The sequence below is a fragment of the Gossypium arboreum genome, chromosome 1 (assembly GCF_025698485.1).
Source record: "Gossypium arboreum isolate Shixiya-1 chromosome 1, ASM2569848v2, whole genome shotgun sequence".
Classification (NCBI taxonomy): Eukaryota; Viridiplantae; Streptophyta; class Magnoliopsida; order Malvales; family Malvaceae; genus Gossypium; species Gossypium arboreum.
The window spans coordinates 72,544,838-72,571,799 of record NC_069070.1 but is presented as its reverse complement, the minus strand read 5'-3'; the positions used below and the strand labels follow the sequence as shown (position 1 = coordinate 72,571,799).

Genomic DNA, 26,962 nt, shown 5'->3' with positions numbered 1-26,962 from the left:
TGCCATAGGAAATCCCTAATTAAAAATTATGAAAGTTCAACAAACTTCTAAATTCTGGATCGGAAACAAATAACTAAACCACAAATTAATGATCACTCCCAACTCCCCGGTCGAGACTGACCATGCGACCCACAGCATACATCTGAGAACTTCTCAGTCCTGAACCTTTCCTACCGGAATATCCACCGGATCCTCGGGACTGACCTGATCGATCTCATGAATAACCAGCTTCAACAGACTGGGGGCACTATACCCGTAACGTGCAGAACTACCCTGCCCGCCTTGGGTGAAGGGAAAGTCTTGCCACCTACCGCCAAAACCAGTCCCAGAAGCACATTCTTGGTTATCTCGCCGCCTTAGGGGAAGATCCAGTCCGCCACCTTCAATTCTCATGTCTACCACTCTTTCGTTACTTTCAGCAAGAGCTTAAAGCTTCTCCACCAGCTGGAATGCCGATGCCTGCGTACTAGAATGGTCGACTTCATGGAAGATGATGCACTGCGTTGGCTGGTCCCAACTTGCATGGAGTTCTTCATTTATCATCATCCTGCTAACCGTGCTATGAACCTGAGCATCCGAAAGGTCAAACATTTTCGTAAGCTGATCCAAGCTTAGCGTTTCTTAGGCCGAGCAGTATGTTAAAAGGTAAGATCTTAAAGCCTCTTTCTTGATCTTTGCTTTCAACATTTCAAGCAGTTTCTAAGAAGCTTCCAAACATCAAGAGAATTAATGACATCAAAGGCCTTCTGGAAATCTCCCTTCCGAAGGGCCTGGGTTGCAGCTATCACATGGTCCCGCACATTTTCAGGGGGAACCCATATATGTCTGCCTCTCACTCACTTCGAGCGACCGCCTAAATGTCTTACTTATCACCTTGTGTTTGGCATCGAGTGTGTTGCCTGCCATGTTAGGCACTTCAAGCAGCAATGCACAAGTCAAATGCACAGCCCCTAGAAGCTCGAGGTTTATGTGCATATGGTAAGGCATTTGACGCCTCCGTCCCGACCTTTCCTGATAGAATCCATAGTTTCACGTGTTAGTCCTCGAAACAATTATATAATAGCATTGAAGTTCAAAATCATACAATGATCGGCACCTGTTCAGGAGTTTTCTCATGATTTTGACTTTGCGAGACGCCTTGCGCGCGCAATTCCTTCACTCTCCCGCCGGAGGACAGTTCAGAAAGGCAACTATGTCCTTCGGCAATTGCCCGGTTAAAAAGTATCTGTGTTGAAATGTCCATATGTTGTATACTGTCCAGCAAATGACTCATCAACAACAAATCGTGACTTAAAGAAAACCCATCAGAAAGGGCGTGGTGATAAAAATCACAAAGCATGGCACAGGCTTTGGTCTGTTCATCTCCGTTTTTGTATTTGAGAGTCACTAGGATACCCATTAACGCTCTGCCGTTTTCAGGTAAGGTGGGTTTTCGAGAAACAAGCTCTGGTGTAACAACCCCGACTTTTTCCCCCTTTAGGCTCATCACCTGTAACACCTTTTACCCGTATTTCTCGTCGGAATAAGGTACGAGACATTACTGGTGTTTACCGAATTAATTTTTCCGTTATTATGAGTTAAATATTATTCGTTTACCGAAATATGTTATGACGTCCCTTGGATGGGTCTCCGAAGCCCAAAACATACATTGAGATCAAACCGGAATTAAATCGAAATTATAGGAAATTTTTCGTAAAACCCTAAATTTTGTTTATGAACTAAATATAATCTCTTTATAGATATCTAACATTCCCTGCAATTTTAAACTTAAACCAATACAAATCAACCAATTCAATTCAATATATTTTCAAGATAGATTCATGCATATCCATAAGATAATCTTATCACATACCAAAACCAAGATTTGTTAGCCATACCAATGATTAACTTTACATTCATTTCATATTAACATTTACTTTATTAATTTATACATGTCATTGATTTCCAAAATAAATTTCTTCATATACCAAAATGTTGAAATTGATAGTGTGATGTGTTTCCGACCCAATCCGATCTCTGAGCTCTTAATACTCGATACTTGTAACACCCCGTACCCGAGACCGTTGCCGGAGTCGAACACGAGGTGTTAACGGACTTAATTCATTAATTAAACAGCTCATACAATTCATTTTAAAATTTCCAGACAAGCTGGCTAACTGCATCATAGTCGCTTTAAAAATCATATCTCGAGTTACTGAAACTCAAATCCAATTCCGTAAATTTTCCTGAAACTAGACTCATATATATATCTACTAATTTTTTCTATAATTTTTGGTTGGGCCAATTAGTACAGTTTATTAGTTAAAGTCTCCCCTGTTTCAGGGTTCAACTACTCTGACCTCAGTGTATTACGAATCAGATATCTCCCTGTACAGAGCTTCAATGACTATGCCGTTTATCTCTAATAAAACTAGACTCAGTAAGGAATCTGTAAATATAAAGCATGACTTCTAATTATCTTTGTAAAATTTATGGTGAATTTCCAAAGTCAGAACAGGGGATCCAGAAATCGCTCTGGCCCTGTTTCACAAAAATTTAAACATCTCATCAAATATAGCTCATATACCTGTTTCGCTTATTCCATATGAAAATAGACTCATCAAGCTTCGATTCCATAACTTATTCATTATTTAATTCCATTTCTACTATTTTTAGTGATTTTTCAAACTCACGTCACTGCTGCTGTCTGAATCTATTTTATGGTAAATTTTACCTATTTCATGGTTTCCATGGATTAGCTAGCAATTTGACATACATAATACCAAATATGATCATGATTAGCCATTCCAATGGCTAATCATTACCAAGCATTTCTATTTCCATACCACTCAATAACCATATCATAAGACCATATATACAAAATGATTATAATGCTATACATGCCATACTCAAAATATACAAACCATTACACCAAGATGGTATACGGATAGTGTGAGCGTGCCTCCGACCTTTTCGATTTCCGAGCTGGCTTGTCAACACTACAAGGAATGAAAAGGAGGAGTAAGCATAAATGCTTAGTAAGCTCACATGCAAATAGCAAGTAACATAACCATATAAGCAAACATAAAACATCATTTGCATAATCATCACCAAGACATTCATATCACCTTTTCATTTATCATCTTACCATATTGTTGTTATATCGAGTTTTCAACCCGAGGGTTAAGTACATACCTGTTCAAATTATCCATTTCACAACACTTACCAATACGTCCCTTTCATCTTGAGTATTCCTCCATTTGAGTAGAACTTTACCCGTTGAACACATCGAATATAATTCGGATACATGGATAACTTGCACATAAGTGCCACATATTCAATCAAGCAATCATGTAACCCGCCCATAAGCGAACTCGGACTCAACTCAACGAGCTCGGGCGTTCGCATCCATAAGTGAACTCGGACTCAACTCAACGAGTTCGGATGCCTAGTTACATCTCACGAACTCGGACTCAACTCAACGAGTTCGGGCATTCGCATCCATAAGTGAACTCGGACTCAACTCAACGAGTTCGGATGCTCAACCATCCTAGTGACATGTCACTTGTATCCTAATCTATTCCTAATGGTCAAACGGGATTTTCCTCGAACACGTCTCTTTGCCATATTCCATAAAATACCGAAACCAATACTCAGTAGCACTTTATATTTAACAAATAATACACTTAATTTGCATTTTATTCGAAAATAACCACAAAGCACATATTTCATGATAAAAATCAGCATATCATATATTTAACATCAATAACTTAAAATAACAATTATGCTACCTTATTTACACATGAACTTACCTCGTATGCTAAAATGGCTATTTTTACCATTTCGTCCACAACTTGGTATTTTCCTATTTTAGCCCAATTTCAGTTTTCCTTGCTCTATCATTTAAAATATAGTCTAATTAGGACTCACATTATTCAAATTGACCTAAAATCATATTTTGGAAAAATTACAATTTTTCCCTAAACTTTTGCATATTTACACTTTTGCCCCAAAGCTCGTAAATTAAAATTCAGCCTATTTTCTTATGTTTTATGACATGCTGATCATTTTTCCCTTCTATGGCAACATCAAATTCTCACTCTAACATGTACTTATGACTATTAGGTATTTTTACCGATTAAGCCCTTTTGCTCGTTGTCACTTAAAACCGAGTAGCACAAGTTGTCTAACATAATTTAAAACCTCATATTCTATCATAAAACACCAAAATACACAAATTTCACCTATGGGTATTTTTCCAAATATAAACCCTAGGTTAAATCATTGCTAGCATAAGCTAAATCGAGCTAAGGACTCCAAAAACGTAAAAATCATTAAAACGAGGCTAGAACGGACTTACAATCGAGCTTGGAAGCTTGAAAACCCTAGCCATGGTTTCTCCTTGCTATATTCGGCCATGGGGTTGAAGATGAGCAAAATTGGCTTTTAATTTTGTATTTTAATTCATTTTACCCTAAATGACCAAAATGCCCTTACTACTAAACTTTCCAAAATTCCATCCATGTCCAATTTTGTCCATAGACTTAGAAATTGGTAAAATTACTCTTTAAGGACCTCTAATTAATAATCTAATTCAATTTTATGCAAAATACTTCTAGAACACAAGTTTTGCAATTTATTCAATTTAGTCCCAAATTTCAAATTAAGCACTTTATGCATAAAATTTCTTCACGAAATTTTCACACAATCATGCAATCATATCATAGACCTTAAAATAATCATAAAATAATTATTTATATCTCGGATTTTGTGGTCACGAAACCACTATTCCGACTAGGCCCAAAATCGAGGATATTACAACTCTCCCCTTCGTGGATTTTCGTCCCGAAAATCTTACCGTAAAAGTGGTCTTCACTTTTAATCTCATATTTGGTGTCGAAGAACTTGCACTTAGACTGCACCTCCAATACATCTCTTCAATTTCTCATATGATCTAAAAGCTTACGCCTCAACTCTCAACTATTCTTAAATTTTCAACCCTTTTCAATTTCCCATGATATCATGACATAAAACCGGATATCAACTTGATTTAATGGAGACCGAATTCCAAGAAATCCAACAATCAAAGAGACCTGAAATTCCATGAATCTGATGAGTAGGAATTCATTCAATACAGATGTGATTTATAGATCTCGCCAAACATTTAACAATAGGATACATCACATTTTCCTCTTTCCGCCATAGAAATAATTCTGATATGGCCTCAAGAATAATCCTTCTCATTTCCATCCCAATATCAACATTGACAAGGATAATTTTGATAGATCCCAATGCTCGCTTTAACCCTTTAACAACTCCGATTTTATGTAACATCGGATGCTCTAAACTATCACATTACCTCACTGTCTTGAAACACATCACAATTCATACAACAATACATTACTGAAAGTCAGGAAGTCATTGCTCAATGTAGACTAGTCTAGTTCAGACGCTTCGGTTACCAATATTCTCATCTATCCGAACTCACAACATGTAATAAACTTTTCAGCTTTCACAAGATGGAAACCTTATCATTCGTAGTGACTTAAACTAATATTCAACTCTTTCTATTAAATATAGACTTCTCGTTCAAACTATTTACTCTTTGATCTGCACAAAATGAAATTCTATTATCAAACTTGGGAAAAATAATCCGACATAATTGTGACATGAAATCTTTCAAATAAATAATTTACCATACCGACTAAAACTCACGCTTTTATCACCTATGCCTTTATTGATGTCAAATCCTTACACGTAAATTAGAAAAATCCCAATACTAAAATCACCACATTACCAAGATCAAATTAAAAGTATAGTCATATTTGACATGATTATCACGAGTGAAGAACGATTTGAACATGAGTCGTAATTGACAAATTATGGAACAAAGATAACAAGAAAACCGAATAAAGAAATCCAAGATAGAGAAACCCGAATAAAGAAATCCGAATAAAGAGATCCAGGATAAAAACCCAAGATACGATACTATGCCGAGAATCGAAAACCAAATTCATAGAGAAAATACAGAATACCTCGATAATTCTTTAAAGAAAGAAAGTCCAAAAGAAAACATCATTTAATCCCACTGAAATCAAATATAACAAGATCAATATATCTTCCCATACATATATATCAGATGAAGCATCAAGTAGAAGAAACAGAATCATAATATCATATGAATTCTCTCATCAATTCTTATCGATTTAAATGAAATAGAATACCCGATAAAATAGAGCAATATAAATTATAAACCAGTCAGACTACCAATGCTTTCATCCAACACCAGAATTAGAAGACATTCCCATATAACAAGAATTTCTTCAGAAGATCAATAGCCATAGAAATATTTTTGAGAACGAGTGAACACATAGAACATCTCAAAAGAGACTGCTAAATCTGTCCGGTCATAACTGTCACACTCAGATAATTCACATTTGAAATATCATTTCCCCAACTAGTTCTGCCTTCACAAATTTCATATTAAATCATTCACTAAAGAATGTCAGTTCTGAATAAATTTCGATTTACACTTTTCTCGATCTTGCACTTGAGTAATTCGATTTACCAAGGAGAATTCCTTTTCTAACTAGGACAGTGCATAACTCCAATAATTTTTACGTCAATCCGATACTTTCTGGCTCTGACTTTACTTATCAGCTCATTTTCAATCTCGGATCATACTTATAATTATTCTATCACTGAACTCTTTGGGTTCTCAACCGAAAACTTATTCAATACAAATCTCATGAAATTCCATTATAAGTACCACTTTGGTAAGGGGGAGGGGTTGTAGGACCTCTGACTCGACTTTCTTATACATACACATATGACACAACTTCCATCATCATAGTAACATCATCAAAATCATGTCATTCATTCATGTTGGCTTACACCAATTTTCCTATTGTCCCATTTAGACAATATACTTATGCATACATTCTATGTTTTCTAGATAGCTTTACTTATCCATTCATTTAATTAAATTAATTCATGCTCATGACATTATATAAGGCCAAACAAACATAAATATTTGCATCACAATCACAACTTTCATTTCGTGCATCATCGTACATATCATTACAATCATACAATTCAGTCCAACAATTTAACATAGATAAGTTCATTTCATTATAATCCTTTATCTCATAAAAAATTGTATATCATTAACATTCATCAACATTCAACGTCCAATCAAGACAAGGACATTTTCATTCAGTATTATGATATTATGACCTTTATTCATACCTCTACTACTTTTTATTTATTCCGTTCATCTTATCAAGTAAGCTACATACACTACATCGTATGAGCATTAAGCAAATATGGATATTTATCACAACGTGAACTTTCATCTCACATATTATCACATATGTATCATAAACTTTTATTCATACTTTTCTGAACCGAGACTTATCATAATCATAATTTTACTCAATATCTTCACATAACATTGAACATGGTCGGCACAGCTCGGTTGGAGAGTACCCTGTCTAAATAAGACGGTACTTATACGCGTCGGAAGACATCACACTATCACGATCGCTGGCATGCATAGCTAAACTTTTACACATGCTAGGTTAGTCCGAGAACCGACTAAACCTGCTCGATACCACTAAATGTAACACCCTGCACTGAGACCGTTTCCGAGTCGAACACGAGGTGTTAACGGACTTAATTCATTAATTAAACAGCTCATACAATTCATTTTAAAATTTCCAGACAAGCTGGCTAACTGCATCACAGTCGCTTTAAAATCATATCTCGAGTTACGAAACTCGAAATCCAATTCTGTAAATTTTTCCTGAAACTAGACTCATATATATATCTACTAATTTTTTCTATAATTTTGGTTGGGCCAATTAGTACAGTTTATTAGTTAAAGTCTCCCTGTTTCAGGGTTCAACTACTCTGACCTCAGTGTATTACGAATCAGATATCTCCCTGTACAGAGCTTCAATGACTATGCCGTTTATCTCTAATAAAACTAGACTCAGTAAGGAATCTGTAAATATAAAGCATGACTTCTAATTATCTTTGTAAAATTTATGGTGAATTTCCAAAGTCAGAACAGGGGATCCAGAAATCGCTCTAGCCCTGTTTCACAAAAATTTAAACATCTCATCAAATATAGCTCATATACCTGTTTCGCTTATTCCATATGAAAATAGACTCATCAAGCTTCGATTCCATAACTTATTCATTATTTAATTCCATTTCTACTATTTTTAGTGATTTTTCAAACTCACGTCACTGCTGCTGTCTGAATCTATTTTATGGTAAATTTTACCTATTTCATGGTTTCCATGGATTAGCTAGCAATTTGACATACATAATACCAAATATGATCATGATTAGCCATTCCAATGGCTAATCATTACCAAGCATTTCTATTTCCATACCACTCAATAACCATATCATAAGACCATATATACAAAATGATTATAATGCTATACATGCCATACTCAAAATATACAAACCATTACACCAAGATGGTATACGGATAGTGTGGCGTGCCTCCGACCTTTTTCGATTTCCGAGCTGGCTTGTCAACACTACAAGGAATGAAAAGGAGGAGTAAGCATAAATGCTTAGTAAGCTCACATGCAAATAGCAAGTAACATAACCATATAAGCAAACATAAAACATCATTTGCATAATCATCACCAAGACATTCATATCACCTTTTCATTTATCATCTTACCATATTGTTGTTATATCGAGTTTTCAACCCGAGGGTTAAGTACATACCTGTTCAAATTATCCATTTCACAACACTTACCAATACGTCCCTTTCATCTTGAGTATTCCTCCATTTGAGTAGAACTTTACCCGTTGAACACATCGAATATAATTCGATACATGGATAACTTGCACATAAGTGCCACATATTCAATCAAGCAATCATGTAACCCGCCCATAAGCGAACTCGGACTCAACTCAACGAGCTCGGGCGTTCGCATCCATAAGTGAACTCGGACTCAACTCAACGAGTTCGGATGCCTAGTTACATCTCACGAACTCGGACTCAACTCAACGAGTTCGGACATTCGCATCCATAAGTGAACTCAGACTCAACTCAACGAGTTCGGATGCTCAACCATCCTAGTGACATGTCACTTGTATCCTAATCTATTCCTAATGTTCAAACGGGATTTTCCTCGAACACGTCTCTTTGCCATATTCCATAAAATACCGAAACCAATACTCAGTAGCACTTTATATTTAACAAATAATACACTTAATTTGCATTTTATTCGAAAATAACCACAAAGCACATATTTCATGATAAAAATCAGCATATCATATATTTAACATCAATAACTTAAAAATAACAATTATGCTACCTTATTTACACATGAACTTACCTCGTATGCGAAAATGGCTATTTTTACCATTTCGTCCACAACTTGGTATTTTCCCTATTTTAGCCCGAATTTCAGTTTTCCTTGCTCTATCATTTAAAATATAGTCTAATTAGGACTCACATTATTCAAATTGACCCAAAATCATATTTTGGAAAAATTACAATTTTTCCCTAAACTTTTGCATATTTACACTTTTGCCCCAAAGCTCGTAAATTAAAATTCAGCCTATTTTCTTATGTTTTATGACATGCTGATCATTTTTCCTTCTATGGCAACATCAAATTCTCACTCTAACATGTACTTATGACTATTAGGTATTTTTACCGATTAAGCCCTTTTGCTCGTTTTCACTTAAAACCGAGTAGCACAAGTTGTCTAACATAATTTAAAACCTCATATTCTATCATAAAACACCAAAATACACAAATTTCACCTATGGGTATTTTTCCAAATATAAACCCTAGGTTAAATTATTGCTAGCATAAGCTAAATCGAGCTACGGACTCCAAAACGTAAAAATCATTAAAACGAGGCTAGAACGGACTTACAATCGAGCTTGGAAGCTTGAAAACCCTAGCCATGGTTTCTCCTTGCTATATTCGGCCATGGGGTTGAAGATGAGCAAAATTGGCTTTTAATTTTGTATTTTAATTCATTTTACCCCTAAATGACCAAAATGCCCTTACTACTAAACTTTCCAAAAATTCCATCCATGTCCAATTTTTGTCCATAGACTTAGAAATTGGTAAAATACTTCTAATTAATAATCTAATTCAATTTTATGCAAAATACTTCTAGAACACAAGTTTTGCAATTTATTCAATTTAGTCCCAAATTTCAAATTAAGCACTTTATGCATAAAATTTCTTCACGAAATTTTCACACAATCATGCAATCATATCATAGACCTTAAAATAATCATAAAATAATTATTTATATCTCGGATTTTGTGGTCACGAAACCACTATTCCGACTAGGCCCAAAATCAGGATATTACAATACTTGTTCGTATACAAAAATCTACTAATCTCGAACTTTTTCCTTTCTTCTATCTAACTTTGTATTTGAATTTTTTGGGTTTGGTGAAAAAATTATGAAATACCAGCTTAAAGAACCCCTCCTATGACGTTTTGGTTAATGAGAATGAAGAGAAATCACAAAAAATCTAGATATTTCCATATTAATCCTAATTTTATTTACTTAATTATGTAATATTCTAATTTTGCCCTTAAATCATCCACTTTCTTGCTGATTTCATGCCCTTTGGGTCTAATTTCCTTTTAAATCTTTCTCATTAGACACTTAAGCAATTTAATCATCCCAGTCACTTTTACACCTTTTTCAATTTAGTCCTTTTCATTTAATTGACTACCCAAACATTAAAATTTCCTAACGAAATTTTAATACCACATTAAAAACATTTCATAAATATTTATAAAAATATTTTTGACTTGGTTTTATGAGATCGAGGTCTCGATACCTTTTTTTTGCCCAATTTCTTCAATAATTTCTTTTTCTAACTAACCACTAAATCGGTAAAATTTTTCTATCGATATTTTCATACGATTTTCCTATCATATCAATATTCATGCAAAAATATTAAAATAAATTTATCTTTAAATTAGATTTGTGGTTACGAAACTATTGTTCCGATAACCTTGAATTTAGGCCATTAAAACTCTCCCCCCTTTTAAGAATTTTCGTCCTTGACAATCTTACTAGTAAAGAGGTTCAGGTAATGTTTCCTGATTGTCTCCTTCGGTTCCCATGTTGCTTCCTCAATCTCGTTCTTTTGCCATAATACTTTCACCAGATTTATCTTTTTATTTCTAACCTGCTTTGTCTCCCGTGCCAAAATCTTAAATAGTTCTTCATTGGAACTCACATCCGGCTAAATCTCCACTTCTGTCGAAGAAATAAATGTGAAAGATCTGACCTGTAACACCCCTAACCCATATCCGTCGCCTCACGAAGTATTACAGTACAAAAACAAAATTTTGAACTTTCACAATTTCAAACAGATTTCATTATCATGAATCATTTATTCATTAGCAAATATATACATACACCTATACTTTCATAATTTACCAAGCCATCATTCAAACTCACAAACATATACATAAATATATATGCGTACACATAATTATCAATTTTTTTGCAAAATGTATATAATTTCCATAGTAAACTATTAAATAAAATCACTATTCAAATGGTCATTTATCAATATTTCGTTTATAAGTCTTATTAAACAAAACAATCCCAATATTTAACCATTATTTAACCTCAAAACCAATTATAAAACTCATACATTTTCCATGCAAACCGAATTAAACTAGCCTATGCATATTCGAACATATGTATGTTTCATTTCATGCATTTCCAAATCTACACTAAACATGCTTAACATTATAGACAAAACTAAATAAACCATTACCAAACATATTATTATACAAAATACTATTCATTTGGTAAATTTACATTTCATTAACCGAATAAGCAAGTCCTTATTATTATATTCTTTTCAACTTTATTATATTGCAAACAAATATACATTCACACATGAAAACATGAATAAACCTCATAGAAGTTACATATTCTAAACTCATCATTCCAATATATTTTTATTCAACTAAAACCTAACCAAACAAATAATTGTTTCATAATATATATATGATCATTACATCAATCCACTTTCAAATCTAACATCAATAAACCCTTTTAAACATACCATATATATCACATACTTCATTCACATATAATATATATCATGTCAACTAAAAGTAAGTTCAAACCATAACCAAGTATGAACAAATCTATCATGGAAATTAGGCCATTTTCGCATGGCTAAAGTTATACATATTCAAAGTCGAACAAAATACGAATTAGCCTATACGTGCCAAAAGTTTTAAAATAGACTTTTAGAAATACCAAAAGTTGATGATAATGTGGATGACTTCGATAACGATCCCCGAGGTCGTAATTTACAGCCAAAATCTATATAACAGAGTAACAAAACACACAGGGTAAGCTAACTTAGCTTAGTAAGTATTAAGCAAATTAAACAATTCAATAAATAATTAAAACATTCAAACTAACCAAATTATATTCTTAATGTTATACTTCATCTTAATGAAATACATTAGCCAAATATTCACAATCAAGTATATAACACCACATAAATATTTCCTATAAGCCGATTATACAAGATCAAATATTTCATCACATATTCATTTACATGTATGGCCAAATTCACAAGATTCATTATATATTCACATGTGACTGAATTTAAGAGATAAATAAAACATCACATATAACTTATAGTTCAACTTTAATATAACATTACTTATGGCCAAATATGCACATATAAGACAACTTCACATATAATCTGATATTCAAATTCAATATAAGCTCACATGTACTTACCTTTTTGGCCGAACATATACAATCCAATTTAGCTCAATTTCACTTGCTCAATATCCACAATAAATTTGAATTCTCATCATCATAGACTTGAAAACAAATCACCGGTATAAAACTTGCTAGGCATAAGCCTGAATCTCACACCGGCACAAGGCCTGCTAGACTCAAGGTCTGATATTTATTCACCGGCACTAAGCCTGCTAGGCACAAAGCTCGATCAAAGTCACCAGCTCAAGGCTTGCTAGGCTCAAAGCCCGAATATCATAAATCAAAAATCATTCCACAACATTTCACATATATCAAATCGTGTAATATTCTATGTAACAAATACACATTTTCAAAGGTTTTGATATCATTCATATACAACTTAATCACATTAATTTATTTACATATTTCATCCGGCTAACAACTAATACATTATGCAATTTGGTTCATCATAGTAAATCATTTTATGTTCAAAATAAATCATGTTTAATTGCTTAAAGACTTACCTCGGATATCGACGGACATTATAACTCAGCTATTCGACTATTTTTGTTTTTGCCCGATCCAAGTCTAGTTTCCTTTGTTCTTGATTTATATAATTTCAAATTAACCTCATTTAAACACAATTTCATTCAATTTGATCCAAAAACACAAAAATGGGTAAATTACCATTTTACCCCTACTATTTCATACTTTTTACAAATTAGTCCTAATTGTATAAAACACAAAATACTCAAAATCTCACGAATCTTCCTTATGTCCACACTAATCCATTTATTTCATTTATTTTGTATTTTAGTCCTTCTGTAACACCCCGTAGCCGAGACCGTTGCCGGAGTCGGACACGAGGTGTTAACGGACTTAATTCACTTATTTGCACAGTCCATTTTAAAATTTCCAGACAAGCTGGCTAACTGCGTCACTGTCACTTTAAAAATCATATCTAAAGTTCCAAAACTCAAAAACCGGTTCCATAAATTTTTACTGAAACTAGACTCATATGTCCATCTACAAATTTTTTTCTAGAATTTTTGGTCAAGCCAATTAGTACAGTTTATTAGTTAAAGTCTCCCCTGTTACAGGGTTCGACTACTCTGACCTTCATGTATTACGACTTAGATATATTCCTGTACAGGGCTTCAATACTTATTCCGTTTGTTTCTAAAGAAACTAGACTCGAAAAGGAATCTGTACATATAGGGCATGACTTCTAATTATCTCTGGTTAATTTATAGTGAATTTCCAAAGTCAGAACAGGGGATCCAGAAATCGCTCTGGACCTGTTTCACGAAAACTTAAACATCCCTTAAAATACGGCTCATATGATCATTTCGTTTCTTCCATATAAAAATAGACTCATCAAGGTTCGATTACATAATTTATTCGCTATTTAATTCCATTCCTACTATTTTTAGTGATTTTTCAAATTCACATCACTGCTGCTGTCAGCATCTGTTTTTAAGGTAGACTATACCTATTTCATGATTTTCCATGGATCATCTAGAGTTTTGTCATACATAGCACCAAAATGATCGTGATTAACCATTCCAATGGCTAATCATTACCAACATTTCCATACCACTCAATGAACAACATAAAAAATGATTATAATGCTATGGTCAAAATATATATAAGCCATTTTCGCATGGCTATCCAAATATATACATTACCGAAGGTACTTGACTAACAACAAAAGGGTAGTCCTATACATGCCATTTTCAGAGTTCAACTAAAAGAGTACCAAAAGGGCTTTGATAGTGTGGATGACTTCGACTTTGACACTCCCGAGTCCGATAGCTGACGAACCAAAATCTATAAAATAGAGAATCAAAGAAACGGAATAAGCATTTAATGCTTAGTAAGTTTTGAGTAATGAAATCATGCACAACTGAAGTATAGCATTCATATGACTAAACGAATAGTTCCATATACACATATTCTCAAAATCATACCTACTTCACATTTCCAACCCTTATATTCATACATAAGGTATTAACTTGACTAAAGGCCGGAAGCTTGTTAATCGATTGAGCGAATACTATTTAAAAGGAATCAATTATTCCAATGCATATACAAAACATACCTCATCGTTGGGATTTTACGAGCGTATTAATTGAAATTTTTACAGCAAGATCGCTCATTCCCAAACCAAGTACCTTCAGGATTTAGCCGGATATAGCTACTCGCTCAAATGCCTTCGGGACTTAGCCCGGTTATAGTAACTCGCACAAATGCCTTCGGGACCTAGCCCGGATATAGTAACTCGCACAAATACCTTCGGGACTTAGCCCGGATATAGTAACTCGCACAAATGCCTTCAGGACTTAGCCCGGAATTAGTCACTAGCACAAATGCCTTCGGGACTTAGCCCGGTTATCATCCGGATATTCATGCACATATCAATAAATCATGACGCATCTATATTTCATTTTCATAACTAGAATTCAAACACAAGTCACTTATCAAGCATTACCATTTTCGGCTACCTGTCACAAGTATAAACTAGTCACCTCAATATATAATTCAAGTTGAATCATTATATCTCCGTTTATTTGTTATGCTATATGTCATGACTTAATCAAATCATAAACTAAGTTCCATTACTCGAAAACTTACCTCGGATGCTGTCGAACGACTTCAATTACTTTTTCCTTCCCTTTATCGGATTTAGTTCCCCTTTGCTCTTGAGCTTAATTTAACAAATAAATTGATTTAATCATCTTGAACATCGAGAGAAATTCAAGGTACTTAGTCCATATATATATTGGACATTAGAGTCATATGCATGAAATCATGAATCAAATTCAACATATTAGCTAATATTCTCCTTTAGCCGATTATCTAAGTCAAGATAGAATCATCAATATGCTTACCTATAGCCGAATACATGTAACACCAATCTATGTATGCATTCATGTGGTCGAGTATACATATTCCAATATGATATCATTTCCATTTCGTTTAACACTTAACATTTATCACATATCAATTAACCCATTTCTTTACTCATGTGGCCGATTATACTTGGTCATGCATACACATGATTAAGTTATTTAACACCTAACTCACATAGTCATAGTGTACAAAATCTTAAGGTCCACATATGAATATCCCCAAGTTCCCATGACTTAACCCCTAACCACATTTTTGCTGAGAATTCCTTGAATTTCTAATAGCATACACACATATAATCAATTAACTTAAGCTACCTTTAAACTTTTACTTATCACCTCATGCCAAACCATCAAATGAACTAATTATAATTACATAGGTACTACCAAAGCCGAAACCTATGCATACTATTATTCCTTATGCCCAAACCAAAGACCACATTCGGCACTTTCATCCACCATTCTACCAGCATGTAATATTCAAACACAACCAAACTCACATTCGGCCCTAGCTCATAACAAGGTAGCCGATTCTTTTCCTTAGTATCTAATGCTCACCTATGATTCTTTTATAGTTCAAACACTCATCTATCATCATTCACCTAACTTTAACATGAAACAACAAAACTCACCATTTCTCATCCAAATAACATGAACAACAACCATTTCTTGAACATTTTCTCATGACCGATTGCTCATGTTACCAACAAGATTCAAAATTTGAACATGGGCTAACTAAGGGACTTAGTAACTAGCTTAATACATTCAACAATTCCAAAAGCTACCATGAATTACATACCTTATTCAAGACTAGAAGGAGTGGCGAATATTTTACTTCCCTTCCCCTTCTTCTTAGCATTTTCGCCAAGGATGTTAAAAGATGAACATTTTTTTTCTTTGTTTTCTTCCTTCAATTCACGGCAATGGAGGAGCAACCTAGCTAATTTTTTTGTTTCTCCTCCTACTAACCACTATTATTTTATTACCCATGTTCTTTATTTTATTATTCCTAACATAAAACACTAACATAAAATGTTTATAATACATTTTAACCCATAGCATGGCCGGCCACCATCCTAAGTTTTGGGTAATTTGACATGCAAGGACAAACATTTTCTAACATGCATCAATAAGCCACTTTAACATTTGCCTAGCACATTTCTAAATTTTCTCACACAAGTCCTATTTAGCAAAATTCACTTACAATTAACAAAATTCAAACATGAAATTTTCACACATGCCTATATACATATAATAAGCATAAAATATAAAGGTTAATTATTTTTATGACTATGTTTTGTGGTCCCGAAACCACTTTCCGACTAGGGTCAATTTAGGGCTGTCACACCTTCAATTTATCATTTTTTTGATTTAGTCCTATTAACTCAAAATCATCAAAAACCCCAATACAAAACATATTAATCCAAAACATATCTTTCATAATTTATCAACAACATCACCAAAATAAAAAAAATTTCAAGCATGGGTCGGGTAGTACTCGAAGCAACGATATCAAAAACATAAAAATGATCAAAAACAGAAACAAAACATACCTTAAAATTGGATCAACAATGGCCGAATACCTTGGTTCTTTTTCCTTTTCTTACTTCTTTTATTTTTGGCAATTACAAAGTATGAATGCTTGGCTTTATTATTTTTTTATGTTTTAATATATTATAAGTTAACTTTTATCATATTTTACTTATTTAACCTTATAAATATAATAACATAAACATATATTTTATGGTATATTCGGCCATCACTAAATTAATGGATCATTTGCAACATTAATACTCCATATTAAAAAGCCACTATCAAATCAACCTTTATGATTTAAACTATCAAGTTTTCAACTTACACGATTAAGTCATTTTATCAAATTAATCACACAAACAATCAAATTTTTGTATGAAATTTTCACACATGCAAATTCCCATATAATAAACACGAAAAATAATATTTAAATATTTTACTGTCTGAAATTCGTGGTTTCGAAACCACCGTTCCGAGTAAAGTCTAAATCGGACTATTACATGACCGATACCGTCGTAGCATATACACATGAAAAACATTATGGATTCTATCAAGTTCCGATGGTAATGCCAATCAATAAGAGACCTGTCCAATTCTTTCTATGATTTCATATGGCCCGATAAATCTTGGACTCAATTTACCCTTTCGACTGAACATGAGAACTTTCTTCCAAGGAGACACTTTCAGGAATACCTTATCACTAACCTGAAATTCAATCTCTTTTCGTTTAAGATCGACATATGATTTTTGACGATCAGAAGCTGCTTTTAGACTATCCTAAATAACCTTTACTTTTTCTTCTCTTTCCCGAATCAAATCAACCCCATGTATCTTCTTTTCACTAAGCTCTGTCCAAGATAAAGTTGTTCTACATTTTCAACCATACAAAGCTTCATATAGAGCCATTTTAATACTAGACTGATAACTGTTATTGTAAGCAAATTCAATCAAAAGTAGATACCTCTCCCAATTACCTTTAAACTCAAGTATACAACATTGGAGCATATCTTCCAATACTTGAATTACACGCTTAGATTGACCATCTGTCTGAGGATGAAATGCAGTGCTGAAATACAACTGAGTACCCTGGGCATTTTGCAATTTGTCCCAAAAACGAGACGTAAATCGGGGATCTCTATCTGATTAATGGAGACAGGCACTCCATGTAGCCTGACAATCTCAGATATGTACAATTCAGCTAGTTTATCTAAAGAATAATCCATACGTACCGAAATAAAGTGCGTTGACTTTGTCAATCGGTCAACAATCACCCAAATGGCATCTTTCTTCCTCGGAGACAACGGTAACCCCGATATAAAATCTATAGTGATTTTTTCCCATTTCCATTTTGGTATAGTGATTGGCTGAAGTAATCCTGAAGGTACTTGATGTTCAGCTTTAACCTGCTGACACACCAAACACCTTGATACAAACTCAGTGATATTACATTTCATATCTGACCAGTAGTACATCTTTTTCAGATCATTATACATTTTATTACTCCCCAGATGTATAGACATAGTACCACTATGAGCCTCATGTAGAATCTTTTGTATGAGCTCTGAATTCTGAGGTACACATAACCTACCTCTGAATAACAAACAACCATCAATCCTAACCTGAAATTCAGAATCAGTACCTGACTCACATTGTGCCCGTTTAGCTTGTAACTTTTCATCATTTTTCTGAAAGTCACAGATCTATTGTAGAAACACTAGTCTAGCTTCCAATTTAGCTATAACTGAACCATCATCAGAAAATAATAATCGGGTATTCATAGCTCGCAAAGCAAATAAAGATTTCTGGCTCAAAGCATCAGCTACAACTTTAGCCTTACCCGGATGGTAATCAATAATCAAATCATAGTCTTTTATCAGTTCAAGCCACTTGCGGTGTGTCAAATTCAAATCTTTCTGTGTCATCAAATATTTTAGGCTTTTATGATCAGTATAAATATGACATTTCTCACTGTACAAGTAATGCCGCCATATCTTCAGTACAAATACAATAGCAGCTAATTCAAGATCACGTACTAGGTAATTTCTTTCATGTGGTTTAAGTTGTCTTGAAGTATAGGCTATTACTTTACCTTCTTGCATCAAGACACAACCTAAACCATTTAATGAGGCATCACTGTAAATAACAAATTCCTTACCCGGTTCAGGCTGCACTAATACAGGTGCTTTCGTTAGTAGATCGTTCAATCAGTCGAAACTCTGTTGACATTCATTAGTCCACTTGAACTTTACATCTTTCTGCAATAATAGAGTCATCGGAGAAGCTATCATAGAGAACCCTTGTACAAATCTATGATAATAACCAGCTAAACCTAAGAAACTTCTAACTTCAGCTACATTCTTCGGTGGACTCCAATTGGCAATAGCTGAGATTTTACTCGAATCTACCCTGATGCCTTCAGCGGATACAATATGTCCGAGAAAACCCACTTTGCAAAGCTAAAATTCACATTTACTGAATTTAGCATATAGCTGCTTCTCTCATAGAATTTGCAACATAATTCTCAAATGTTCTGCATGTTCTTTTTCATCCCGAGAATAAACCAGCATATCATCAATGAATACTACCACAAATCTATCTAAGTAAGGTTTGAATATCTGGTTCATCAAATTCATGAATATCGCAGGTGCATTAGTTAGCCCAAACGGCATAACCAGAAACTCATAATGCTTGTACCTAGTTCTGAAGGTTGTCTTTGACACATCTGAATCCTTTACCCGTGGCTGATAATAACCCGATCGGAGATCAATCTTTGAAAAAACTATAGCACCTTTCAGCTGATCAAATAAATCATCAATCCGGGGTAACAGGTACTTATTCTTTATGGTTACTTTATTAAGCTGCTGGTAGTTGATACACAATCTCAAAGACCCGTCTTTCTTTTTCACAAACAAAACCAGAGCACCCAAGGTGAATGACTCGGTTAAACAAAACCCTTATCAACAAGTTCCTGTAATTGTGGCTTTAACTCCTTTAATTCTATAGGAGCCATCCGGTACGGAGCTATGGAAATCGGAGTAGTTTTCAGAATCAAATCTATAGAAAATTTCACTTCTCTTTCTGGTGGCAACCTGGTAATTCCTCTAGAAACACATCGAAAAATTCACATACCACTGGCACTACCTGTATCTTTAAGTGTTGAGTACATAAGCCAAGTAAGCATCATACCCTTTTTTTGACATACCTCTGTGCTGTCATCATAGTAATAACATCGGGTGTTGAGGCATCTTCTCTGGCACGAATGGCATATGTCCTAGCAGGTGCTTGTGCCTCAGGTCTGCTTGCAGTATCTCTGTAGCTCCTTGACTACCACTAACATTACCGGATGGTCAAGGTGGTCTAACCCTCAAAACTAGATTACTTGGCTTAAATGTCTGTTCAGCTTCTTTTTCATCCTTTTCTAGACAATCTCTGAAGAAATGATCAAATGAATTACATCGGTAAAAAGCCCCACTTTTCATCCGACATTCTCCAAAATGAGCTTTATTACAGTACTGGCATCTCGACTTAGGACTGTTGACACTACTCATACTAGTCACAGACGGAATAAGAGATATCGAGTTAGTGCGTTGGAAGCCCCGTTCTTTTCCAAAATAGCCCATCATAGAAGTAGATCGATTAGAGTACTTCTTTAATTTCTTTGTAACAAAAGATGAGTGAAATTTTCCCATCGGTCTTTTGCTGAAAAATTGAGCTTCCCTTTCAGCTTGTTTCTTCTCTTTACTCAATTCCTCTACTTTATAAGCTCGCTCAGCCAGTGTAGCAGACTCCCAAATTTCAAGTATTCCAATTAGTAACTTGATATCTTCATTTAGTCCTTCTTCAAACTGCTTGTACATCTCAACATTTGATTGTACCCATTCCCAAGCATATTTACTCAATCAAACAAATTCTCTTTCATACTCAGATACTGATCTATTGCCCTGTTTCAGCTCAAGAAATTCTTTTCTTTTCTGATCAAGAAACCTTTAGCTGATATATTTCTTTTTAAATTCGTTCTGAAAGAACTCCCAGGTATTCTCTTCTTTCGGAACTACTGAAGCTTTAGTGTTCCACCAATGATAAGCTATGTCTTTTAGCAGTGAGATGGCACATTTCAGACATTCTTTTGGTGTGCATGATAATTCCTCCAAAACTCAAGTAGTATTTTCTAACCAAAACTTAGCCCGTTCGGAATCATAATCAATTGCAGCTCTGAATTCTTCTAACTCATATTTTCTGATTTTATCAACTGGAGCTTTCCATTTTCTAATAGATTCGGTACCTGTACCTTGTGGAATCTCAGGAACTAGTGGAGGAGGAGGAGGGGGAGCTTAAGCTTGCTGCATTACAATGTTAATTCTCACATATTGATTAAACCATTCATTCATCATTTGAAAGAAAGCCATTTTAGCCTCTTCACTTTGGTCTCCTGTCTCGGACCTTCTACTACTAGTAGTTTCAACTTCTCTTTATTCCCTTTTCAGGGCCGGAGCATGACTCCCAGCTTCCTCGAATTGAGCTCGGTCAACAGGCATTTACTATAAGAAAAACACATTTAAATGGTCAGGAGGTAATCACACTATCAATAATAATTTAAATGGCATGTATAGCTAATCTCGTATTTGCTACGTTGGTCTGAGAATCGGCTAAATTGTAGCTATGATACCAACAAATGTAACACTTTCTACCCGTATTCTTCGTCGGAATAGGGTACGAGGCATTACCGGAGTTTACTAAATTAATTTTTCTGTTATTACGAGTTAAATACTATTTGTTTACTGAAACATGTTATGACATCCCTTAGATGGGTCTTCGAAGCCCAAAATATACATCGGGACCAAACCTGGATTAAATAAAAACCATAGGAATTTTTTTGCAAAACCCTAAATTTTTTTATGAACTCAATATAACCCCTTTATAGATATCTAACCTTCCCTGCAATTTTAAACCTGGACCAATCCAAATCAACCAATCCAATTCAACATATTTTCAAGATAGATTCATGCATATCCATAAGATAACCTCATCACATACCAAAACCAAGATTTGTTAGCCATACTAATAGCTAACTTTACATTTATTTCACATTAACATTTACTTTATTAACTTATACATGCCATTGATTTCCAAAATAAAATTTCTTGATATACCAAAATGTTGAGGTTGATAGTGTGATGTGTCTCCGACCCAATCTGACTTCCGAGTTCTTAATACTCAATACTTGTTCATATAAAAAAATCTACTAATCCTGAACTTTTTCCTTTCCTCGATCTAACTTCGTATTTGAATTTTATGGATTTGGTGCAAAAATTATGAAATACTAGCTTAAAGAACCCCTCCTATGGCATTTTGGCTGATGAGAATGAAGAGAAATCACAAGAAGTATTAGTCCTAATTTTATTTATTTAATTATGCAATATTCCAATTTTGCCCTTAAATCATCCATTTTCTTGTAACATCCTAATTTTGGGCCTAGTCGAAACACTGGTTTCGGGACCACAAATCCGATGAGGAAAATTAATTTTTATTATATTTTTATGGTATACGGTTTCACAGAATAATTTCGTGAAAATTTCGTTCGAAAATTTCGACGTTTGGGCACTCAATTTGGTCAAAAGAACTAAATTGTAAAAAGTAAAAAAGTTGAGTTCTACATGTTAGAAGTGTCTAATTGTTATTAGTTTTTAAAATAAAGGTCCTTAAATGGTAATTAGACCATTTTGAAGTTTGTGGACAAAAATGGACATCGTATGATAGGTTTTTAAAAGTTTTTCATTAAGGGCATTTTAGTAAATTGGTAATTAAATGAATTAAAAATGCCAAAATAAGCCAAATTTGCTCATCTTCTTCCTCATGGACGAATTTTTCATGATAAACACCATGGATAGGGTTTTCAAGCTTTCCAAGCTCATTTGTAAGTGATCCCGAGCCCCATTTTTAATGTTCTTTACATTTTTGAAGTCCCGTTAACATGTTCTAGCTATTTCTACCATTATTTTGAGCTAGAGTTTGTGTTTAAAAATTTACCCATGAATGATATGAATTTATTTTGATGTTTAATGGTAGAATATGAAGCTTTAAATTGTGTTAAACAACTTTTGCTAAGTGATTTTACGTGAAAACGAGTAAAACAGCATAATTGGTAAAAATACCTAATGTTCATAAGTACATGTTATAGTGAGAATTTGATGTTGCCATAGAAGGGAAAAATTATAAGCATGTCATAAAACATAAGAAAATAGGATGAAGTTTAATTTCCGAACCTTGGGGCAAAAGTGCAAATATGCAAAAGTTTAGGGGTCAAAATGTAAATTTTTAAAAATATGATTTTTGGACCCGTATGAATAATGTGACTAATTATTAGGCTAAATGTGACATTATAGATGAAGGAAATCGAGATTCGGGCTTAAATCGGAAAAATACAAGGTTATGGACTAAAATGGTAAATTGTCGTTTATGGATCGAGGTAAGTTCGTGTGTTAATAATAATGCAATACCATGCATGAATTGTAATTCTATATTGATATGGCATAAATTGTATGAGTTAATATGTTTAAGAGAAGTTGATGGATGGTATGTATAATATGGAAAAATGTAATGCTTGTTGTGTCATGTGAAATTGAATGGCAAATTATTGTTACATGAATTGAGTGTTAAATTACTATTACCTGGGTTGAATGAATTGCTACACAGTTGTACCTGATGAGATTTTGACAAGTTTATACATAAATAATTTATCGATTCTTTTTATTTTATTATATTTTGTTATCATATGAAATGTGGCTGCCTATAGAATGACTATTTGTTGTAAATTGCAAATTGAAAAAGGACTATGAATAAATTTGTAACATGTTGGAAAGTGAGGAATTTCCCAGTTGAGCCTTCGGAATAGAAACGATACGAATGATCTATTGTGAGGTCACGTGTGTAGTACTAAGTGCAGGCTACTACGTGTACCGGATAATTGGTCGCATGTGTAGTACTAATTGCAGGCTACTATGCGTACCCGATAACTTTGATCATGTGTGTAATACTAAGTGCAGGCTACTACGTGTATCAGATGGTTAGGTCACGTGTGTAGTACTAAGTGCAGGCTACTACAAGTACCGGATAATTGGTCGCATGTGTAGTACTAAGTGCAGGCTACTATGCGTACTAGGTAGCCTTGTCTACAGGTGTGAAAATATGTGTAGGCAACTGAGTATCAGTTATTATTCCGAAGAGTTCAACGGCAAAATTGATTAAGTAAAAATACATGTGAATATGATTATATGATAAATAAGTGCAGGTATATTTTTATGAAAATTATGAGCAATGTGCTCGATATTTGAGTGAACTTCGATAAGACAAAATGGATTAAGTGAAATTATGTAAGAGTGAATTTTAGTAGTAAAACAGTGTTGGACAGTAGCAGTTGTGTAACTTTGAAAATTCACCAAAAATTGTGTAAGTTGAATTAAATTTCAAAAAAATTATGGAATTAAATATTAATGAATCTCTTTTCATATAAAAGAAACAAGGGGAGAAAAAGAGTTCTATATTATGTGATATTCTAATTTTTGTGAGACAGTGTTAGAATGAATTTGAGATCCCCTATTCTGACTTGGAAAAATTGTTAAAAATTGTACAAAAATAATTCTGAGTATAATTTATATGAATAGAATCTTCAATGAGTATACTTTTAGGAGGAATGGACGGGAACATCATCTGAGTCTTGAAATATGAGATAAATAATTTTTAGTGAAGAAAGGTCAGAATTGTTGGACAGCAAAATAGGGGAAACTTTAATGAATAAACTGTACTAATTGGCTAAATCAAAAATTTTGAAAATTTTATGGGAGAAAGGTATATGAATCTAGTTTCAAGGAAAATTAACGAAAATAAATTTGAGTTTTTTAGCTTCAGATATGAATGATTTAGTAACTGTAAATTGATAAAACAACTTAACCTGAACATGTGTAATTGTACAATTATAGTGTTTTATCTTGAAAAGCATGTTAGTAATTGCTTATTAATTTTATATGGACTTACTAAGAGTAAAGCTTACCCATCCTCTCCATTTCTTTAGTATTGGCAGGTTGGCTCGGGGTTGGAGATCGTCGGAGGCAAAATCACACTATCAAACTATCATTTTTGGGAGAATTAATTCAAATATTAGAAATATTAAGTGAGTGGCATGTATAGGAAGTTGGTTTGTGATATGTATTATTATTATGATTTTGACCATACGTATCAGTCTGCATTGAGTTATTGTATATGATCATGAGATGTGGTCCTTATCCATTATGGTTTATAAGTTTAATTAATTATGCCATGTCTTATGTTTTGATGTGATGATATAGTTAGCTTTGTTTGTTATGCATGATTGGTAATACATCAGGTAAGTTAAATGCAGGCCACTGGATCATGAATTAAATGAAAATGAGTAATGTTGCCTTGAATATGGATGTTTAATGGACAAATTGGTAACTACGTTATGATGGTATAAAATGAGAATAAGATTTAGCATGTCTAGTTCTAGTTAATGTAAGAATGTATATTATATACAGGATGGTAAGCAAATATGTTTAAAGTGAAAGACATGTTATTGCGTGATTATGGATGTGTAAGTGCTCATTTATGCCACATTATATGTCTTTAAATATGAGTCTATGCATGTGTTCGAAAAGTTTTGAATTAAATGAAATTTTATGGCCCGGTTTTCGTCTATGTGTATGGTTAAGTCTGGTAATGCCTCGTACTCTGTTCCGGCCTTGGATACGGGTAAGGGGCGTTACATTTTCTTGTTGATTTCATGCCCTTGCCGTCCAGCCCAAATAAATTATGGGTCTAATTTCCTTTTAAATCCTTTCTCATTAGACACTTAAGCTATTTAATCATCCTAGCCACTTTTACACCTTTTCTAATTTAGTCCTTTTCATTTAATTGACTACACAAACATTAAAATTTCCTAATGAAATTTTAATACCACATTACTAACATTTCATAAATATTTATAAAAATATTTTCGAATCAGTTTTATGAGATTGAGGTCTCGATACCTTGTTTGTACCCAATTTCTTCAATAATTTCTTTTTCTAACTAACCATTAAATCGGTAAAAATTTTCTATTGATATTTTCATATGATTTTCCTATCATATCAATATTCATGAAAAATATTAAAATAAATCTCTTCTTAAATCAGATTTGTGGTTACAAAACCCATGTTCCGATAACCTTGAATTTAGGCCATTACATCTTTATCTTTTTCTACACCACCAGCTTTCGATAGCTCAGCCAGTTTCCGCATAGCATCATAAACCTCTTGAGGCTTATAATAGATGAGTTCAACTCACCTTAGAGCAACCTTAATAGTGGATTTCAAATCATTTTTATGCTCTAAATACTACTGGACATTTTGAGCGTGTACCAGAAACATAGGCTCGTCTCTCAGTCTTTCAACATACTTATAAGTATGCAGATCAATACACTGCAAGCTCTTGAAGAACTCATTATCTATTCTCTCAAGGAAAGCCACCAAATTTCCCCAAATGTGGATTGTGGCATTATAATCTGCTCCCTTCTGGGATTCATTCCCATCAGGCTCGATCATATCGTCAACCACAATATTTGGGCACTAAACGAGAATGTCTAATATGATGAGCATAGTCTGCACATACTTCTTCCATACATTTATAAGCATTTGTCCATTAAGACTAAGATTAACATCAAACTGTTTATACATGCATTACAATACCTATCCTTGCCCAACAAGATACACCATTTATACATGCATTCAATTAACC

The 26,962-nt window shown here is 33.8% G+C and overlaps 1 pseudogene; it reads right to left on the bottom strand.

Annotated features, from left to right (window-relative positions):
• LOC108455593 (eukaryotic translation initiation factor 3 subunit C-like) lies at positions 1 to 26,901 on the bottom strand (annotated as a pseudogene).
• Positions 26,902 to 26,962: the final 61 nt, after the last annotated feature.